General features: G+C 36.0%; 1 non-coding gene across 1 annotated transcript; it reads left to right on the top strand.

Moving 5' to 3' along the window:
• Positions 1–3,092: 3,092 nt before the first annotated feature.
• Positions 3,093–3,165, top strand: TRNAK-CUU (transfer RNA lysine (anticodon CUU)). Its single transcript has one exon. It is a non-coding gene; the product is annotated as a tRNA-Lys (tRNA).
• Positions 3,166–7,741: the final 4,576 nt, after the last annotated feature.

Genomic DNA, 7,741 nt, shown 5'->3' with positions numbered 1-7,741 from the left:
ATAAATGGTACTATTTTTATTATATTTTATAACCCCACATAGCTGGAGGATAGAAACACCTTTTATGTGTGTTTATCAGGCATCCCAACATTAATAATAAATTATTAATTCTAATAATTTATCTGTATATATTTTGGCTTCTGTACATAAATGATTATCATATACAAATAATGAGTAGCATTTTTCTATTCCTTACATCTTCTCTTTTCTTGCATTATTGCACTTACTCAGATATTAAGCACAATGTTGAATAGAAGTAGTGAAGTTGGGAAAACTTTTCTTATTCCAGATTTTTTTTATAAGTTTTTTTTTTAAGATTTTTTACTTATTTATTTGAGAGACAGAATGAGATAGAGAGAGAGCATGAGAGGGGAGAGGGTCAGAGGGAGAAGCAGACTCCCTGCTGAGCAGGGAGCCCAATGTGGGACTCGATCCCAGGACTCCAAGATCATGACCTGAGCCGAAGGCAGTCGCTTAACCAACTGAGCCACCCAGGCGCCCCTTATTCCAGATTTTAAATGTAAGTTTTCATCACTTCACCATTAAGTATGATGTTTTCTGTGAATTTTTCATAGGTATACTTTATCAGATTAATAAACATTTCTTCTATTCTTGCTTTGCTAAAGTTTCTTTTTTCTTTTATAATAAAGAATTGATATTGAATTTTATCGAACATCTTTTCTGCATATATGAAGATGGTCATATTAGTTTCCCCTTTAATAGGTAAACATGACAGATTAATTGATTTTCAAGTGTAAGACCATCCTTACATTCTTGAGGTAAACCTAACTTTGTCATTTTAAAATACTGCTGGATTTGTTCTGCTACCATTTTATTAATGATGATTACATCTATGTTCATGAGAATGTTGTCCTATCATTTTCCTATTATACTCCCCTTGCTCACTTTTGGTCTTAAACTTTTGCTAGTTTCATTAAATGAGTATTTTTTCCATAATAGAGGAGTCTGTGTGAGATTGGAACTTATCCCTTGTGTCTTTGGAGAAATGTTGATAAAACAAAGGTTGACACACATGTGAAAATTTCTCTTTGGTATTTTCCCAGAGAGCCATTGAGATTTAGTTGTAACAATTATATTTTTCATTTCCAGAAATTCTGTTGATCCATTTTTTATAATATCTCATTCTTTTTTTTAAGTTTCTATTTATTTAAGTAATCTCTGTATCCAGTGTGGGGCTTGAACTCACAACCTCGAGATCAAGAGTTGCATTGACTGAGCCAGCCAGGTGCCCCAATAATATCTCATTCTTCTTTCATATTTTAGATTGATATCTTTATTTTTTAAAACATTCCCAGTTTATGGACTTTTATGTGAAGTATTGTCTGAAATTCTTTTTTTTTTAAAGATTTTATTTATTTATTTGACAGAGAGAGACAGTGAGAGGAGGAACACAAGCAGGGGAAGTGGGAGAGGGAGAAGCAGGCTTCCCGCTGAGCAGGGAGCCTGATGCGGGACACGATCCCAGGACCCTGGGATCATGACCTGAGCCAAAGGCAGACGCTTAACGACTGAGCCACCCAGGCGCCCTGTATTGTCTGATATTCTTGAAAATATAAGCCTGCTGTTTTTCATGTCATTTGATTCTCATGTTAGATTGTTTCTCTATGGTTTTGGAAATTTGGATTGCAAATTCACCCTCAGCTTTATGCTTGACAGTTGTGATATTCAGGAGTTCATAGCATGTCTCTCCAAAGAGATCTTGTGTTTGCTTCTGCACATACTACCTGGTAACAGTTTTATATTAATATCTCATCCTAAGAGTTTCTATGCTTTGCATATGGTGTCAGTTTAACCTGAAAAGCCACTGAGGGTAAACCCCTGGTTACACATATTCAGGGAAGCTCACTCCTCCCAAAAAGCTCAGGAGACACAAATTTCTTTGTCATCTCCCTGTGCTTTTAGCAGTGGATTTTTGTTGTTCCTCTATTTCACTTACACAGAGGCCAAAATTCCAGGTCCAAGACTCATGTGGGCCCATATGAGACCATTAAAACCTGAGCTTCCTGTTTAAGGATACTAGCAATGGTCCCTTCTTGCCTTTGGCCTCTAGGGATGTCCCTTACTTTTTTCCAAGCACACTGTACCTTTAAAAGGATGTTTTCTCTGTTTCTGTGTATTTTTCAGCATAAGGGTTATTAGATTCCCTAATGCATATCTTTAGGAGACAATCAGTGAGAACTTCCTCAAAGTTATTCTTCAGAAATGACAAATTCAGTAAGACCAATTTGTGCTATACATCAGGCAAAACAAACATAAAAAAGAAAAAAGTGCTCCAAACTGCTTTTTACCTTTTACTCTCCTTCCCCACAAAATGATATAGGGTCTGTTATCATCACTAAGAATTCAAGAAAGTGGGTCTGCACAATGTCTAAGGTTTCCAGAAGTTAATTATGACATATAGATATAGATACAGAAACAAAGAAAGCAGAGAGTCCACTTTATTTTTACTCCTGTTGGGATAAGTTCATACCTTCCTCAAAGTCCTTTGTTTCAATCATTTATCTTTTATATATGCCAAGCGGGGAATGGTTGTGGGAAATCACAATGAGACAGAGAAGAGAATAATCTAAGGTAGGCACATTTCTAAAAATGGGATTTAAGCTTCTATAATGAAAAGTACATCAAATTTTTCTAAAAAAAACCTTCTGCATTATGTTTAAAAGATCAGTGGACTATGGTACTTACATGGCCTTATAATGTTTTTTAATTACTTCTAGCTATCTACTCAGTAGAGATTCATGGCTTATTTTCTAATTTTGAAAGCAATCCATTTTTGCCTCAAGCCATACATAGTATTTTTCAGATACCCAGTAAACATGCTAGGTACTGCAAATTAATAATATTAGAATCCATTCTGGGAGGACATTTCCTAAAATATGGTGATTGAGGGTGGGGAACAGCTGTGTTTTATTAAATCTCACTAGCATATACTTGAAATTTAAAATATTTCATAAATGATGGCCCTTTGGATGTTGTACTTATTTTACCGCTTTTTGACAAAACTTAGTTCCCCATAATTGTCACTGAGTGAATTAATAATACATCTCTTAAAAATTCTGTGTTTAGGGGGCACCTGGCTGGCTCAGTTGGTAGAGCATGTGACTCTTGATCTCAGGGTCATGGGTTCAAGCCCCATGTTGGGCATGGAGCCTACTTAAAAGAAACAAATAAACACTTAAAGATTGCCTGAGACCAACCTACCCCTCTCTGGGCTAACCATTTGGGTAGCTAAACATTTTTATATGCACTAACAAATATATTCTCTTTTTCTAAAACTCTTGCAGTACTACTCATTTGACATTTAACATGCAAAGAGAAGGGAAAAGTATGAAATCCCATTCCAGAATTGTTTTTTCTGTATCTTTATCTCCCCTGTTAGCTGATAAGTTGATTGAGGACATGGGCATATTCTTAAAATTTATACCTTCCACAATATTTAACCTACTTGTCATTTATTCACTAAACATACATTTACTGTGTGACCATTAAAAAAAGTCAGTTTATATGCTTGCTTATTAATTCTATAAGCACGTGTAAACTTTATGTATATCAGAGTAGAATTTGTATTATTCATTAACTCATTCAATTTATTTATTTATATTGGTGAAAAGGAATGGGATTTAATACCTTTCCCTTCTTGTTGTAAGTTTCCTCCACACTTGATGGTCATTAAAATGGATTCCTATAGGAAATGCCTCTGAAAATGAAAAATGATTCTATGAATGATGGATGGAAGCCACAATATGAAATTAAAATGATAATATGGATATGCAAACTAAAACAACTCATAGCCTGCAGTAGATTTTGACCACTTATTTATGAAACCCTGAAATGTGGGGTCTATAATGAAATTGCTGCTGGACCCTTAGCTGTAACATCTATCATGGAGGGTGATGGTACGAGACTAAATGATAAATTGTTAAGGTCAAGCTACAATCAATATGCAAACACTAGATATAGAAATGTGTGACTTATGCACACCAAGAGCGATAGATTAAAATGTTATGGATTCAATCTTTTTTTCCTCCCAATGGAGAACATCTTTAAGATAAATGATGTAAATAACTTTATGATAAGGTCACACTTGATTTTATTTATTTAGCCTTTTGAGTACCTTTGGGTAGCAGAAACAAATTACTTTTTTAAAAAAGGAAAAACCCTTGATTTTTTTTTTTTGGTCTCAGTCATTATGCATACTTCAATTTAGCATATGGAGAAGTCTGATAACTCAGAATTATACATACTAACATTATAATGCTTTTCACATAGTTTTTATCATGTTTCTCCTGTGAATTCTTTCCCTTCCAAACTGTACCAATTTAGATTGTCATCAGTTCTTTTTCCAGTAGCATTCTAACTTGTCTTCTCTACATTTAATCCCTTTTGATCCATATTATACCCGCAAATGCAAACATTGTATGTATCATCCCTTCAGGTTCAATGTGAACTAGCCAGTCTGATGGTATACTTGGATGATGTGTTTTCCCTGGTAATATTTACATTAGTCAGTGTTCTCCAGAGAAACGGAACCAATAGATTGGAGATGTGTGTGTGTGTGTATGTATGTATACACACACACACACACACACACACAAACACATATATCTCCAATCTATATAATTTATTTATGTAGCATATAAATACAGATATAATTATATATCCTACAATGTAATTTATTATATGAATTGGCTCCTGCAGTTATGAAGGCCAAGAGGTCCCACAATATGCCAACTGCAAACTAAAGAACCAGGAAGCCAGTTGTATAATTCAGAACTGTCTAATTCAGTCTAATTCCAAAGGCCTGAAAAGCAGGATTTCTGATGTCTGATGGCAGGAGAAGATGGGCGTCCCAGGTCAAGAACAAAGAGCAAATTCGTCCTTCCTCTGCCTTTTTGTTCTACTTGGGCCCTGGATGGATGGGATGATGCCCATCTGCATTGCTAAGGGTGATGATCTTTACTTAGTCTACTGATTCAGATGCTAATCTCTTCTGGAAACACCTTTATAGACATGCCTAGAAATAATGTTTTACCACCTATCTGGGCATACTTTAGCCCAGTCAAGTTGATACAAAAATTAAACATTACAGTACTAAAGCATTTAAACTGGGGCATTCTTTAGATAATGCACCCTCATTTGTTCCGTAATCAGCTAGAAATTGTGGGAATTTCAGTAAAGGTAGAAGAGATGCCCACTGCTATGGAGACTATTGAAAGAGAATTTGGGGAAAGATTGTGGGCATGTAGGCAATAGCTTAGTTTAAACATAATCTTTATCCTCAGACACATCTGGTTTATATCTCAGCTCTCCCACCTGTTATCTGGGTACTAAGCAAGTTTCTTAATCTCTCTGAGCCTGGTTCCTTCATATATAAAAGGGAAATAATCCCAACCTAATGGAGTTGTAAAATTTAAAACAGATCATTCATTTACAAGCTACTTGACCTTGGGCAAGTGCCTTCATCTCTCTGAAAATCAGTGGGCTGACTGGAGAATGCTGATAGCAATATTTTTATTAATATATCGTTATAATGATCATATCTATGTCCCTTCAGGTGGTAAAAATGCTTAAATATGATACTTCTACAATTCAACAAATATTTCCTGAACTTCACCATTGGTTCATATAAAGCATTTAGCAAAGGACTTCTTGCCCGTGGTCAATGCTCAGTGAATGTTAGCTATGTGACCATGATTATTCCTGGGATACACTGCAGCTCTGCTCCCTTCCACACTGGCATATGGTTAAAATCCCAGACAGTCCCCTTTTACTAGCAGACATCCTGGAGCTCATCTGTTTAACAACACCCTTTGGGGGTTATTGTGCTTCTGGGAAGTTGTTTGCCAAAGGAAAGGACTTATTTTTGGGAGCTATTTCCTGGTAAGTAGCTAATAGGACATTGAGGAAATGTTATTTTCCCTTTCTTTAATCTATTATGGATTTATACAAGTTGTTGAGTGTCCAGAAATGTGTTGTTTGCACCAAATCCATGCCAGAGCGAAGCTGATAGGTTCCTAGTGACTTGAACATTAATACACACGGCCAGCGCCAGCATCTCTTGCCTTTCCAACATTTGTTCCTGTTTTTAATAAGCCCTTAGATTAAAAGACAGCAGCTCTTAAAATAAACCTTGGGGCGCCTGGGTGGCTCAGTCAGTTAAGCGTCTGACTCTTGATTTCAGCTCAGGTCATGAGATCGAGGCCTGAGACAGGCTCAGGGTTGAACATGGAGCCTGCTTAAGATTCTCTCTTCCTCTCCCTTTGCCCCTCTCCCCCTGTTTGTGCTCGCTCACTTACTCTCTCTCAATAAATAAATAAATAATTAATTAAACAAATAAATAAATAAATAAGCTTTCTTCATATGGTCACCTGCCTTTAAACTACAAAGAAATTTAGAGAGAAAGGTAGATAGAATGCTCTTTTTAAATGTATGTTTAAAACACCAACTGAATAAAAAGAGTTGAACCCTTCATCAAACCATGGCTGTCAGAATAATGCATTTTGTTACAGGCCACAAAAATACTGCTCTGCTCTGGGTTTGGTATCTTAGGTGTGCCGCTTTGCCATTACTCCCATTTTAAAGAAGCACTGTGATACTTTTATTTTTAGAATTCTAGCAATGCAATTCCCACTGCTACTCATTAGGGTCTATGAGTATTTGCTTTCATTGAATGAAGTTTGTGGATTGGAGAGTCAACTAGTTCCCTCTGCTACTGATTGGCCACCTATGCTGCTTCTCTCTTGTGCTAAAGAATGCAAACAAATGTAAATATGAGCTGAAGAAAAACAAAATTAGATAAAGGAAATAATTTAAAATCATTCAATGATTCATAAATAAGTAATTCCGGATGAATTGCTCTTTAGGATTATTCATAGCACAAATTTTCAGAACTACCTGCCTGTGTGTCTGTTGGTTGGTCTATCTATCTATCATCTATCATCATCTACCTGTCTATTCATTTTCACTTAAGTGGTCTAAACAAGACATAGGCAGAGGAGAGTACAAGATTGTTGAAACTCAATCAAATGTAATTATTAGGACATCATTTTCCTTTAGCAACTTTAGTCTTTAAATGACCTCTTTTGGGGCACCTGGGTGGCTCAGTCAGTTAAGTGGCTGCCTTGGGCTCAGGTCATGATCTCAGGTCCTGTAATCAAGCCCTGCTCAGTGGGGAGCTTGCTTCTCCCTCTCCCTCTACTTGCTCCTCCTGCTTGTGTGCTCTTGCTCTCTCTGTCAAATACATAAATAAAATCTAAAAAAAATTAATTAATGACCTCTTTTGAAAAAAATAAAAAAATTAATGACCTTTTTGGATGAGGAATAAGACTTTGTGAAGATGAGAATTCCAGAATAAGAAGGAAAACTTAGTAAACATGCTTATAAGGAAATGAATTTGGAGACAGGAAACTCTCCCCAAGGAAATGTGACGTCTTAGGATTTATGATCCCATGTAAACCTTCCTTTCTCCACACCCCTTATGTTTTGGATGGCAATCTTTTTGCATAAACAAATGATAAACTTTTATCCCAGATCAATTCTATGCAATAAGCATGTAGTGAACACCTACTATGTGTTAGGTATTAGTAATCTGAAGGTAAAAAATGCAGTTTCTCATTCTCATGGTCTAAGTGTACATATAACATGTTTTAAGAAAAGGGGTGACATGGTCATAGGTTTAGAAAGATTACTAAAATGACAGTATGGAGAAAGGATTTGAGGG

This window comes from Eumetopias jubatus, unplaced genomic scaffold, assembly GCF_037043125.1.
Source record: "Eumetopias jubatus isolate StellerSeaLion01/CBP00866 unplaced genomic scaffold, mEumJub1_p1.0 scaffold_11, whole genome shotgun sequence".
Classification (NCBI taxonomy): domain Eukaryota; kingdom Metazoa; phylum Chordata; class Mammalia; order Carnivora; family Otariidae; genus Eumetopias; species Eumetopias jubatus.
Note: the sequence above shows the minus strand (reverse complement) of the source record. Positions and strands in the feature narration are given on the sequence as shown.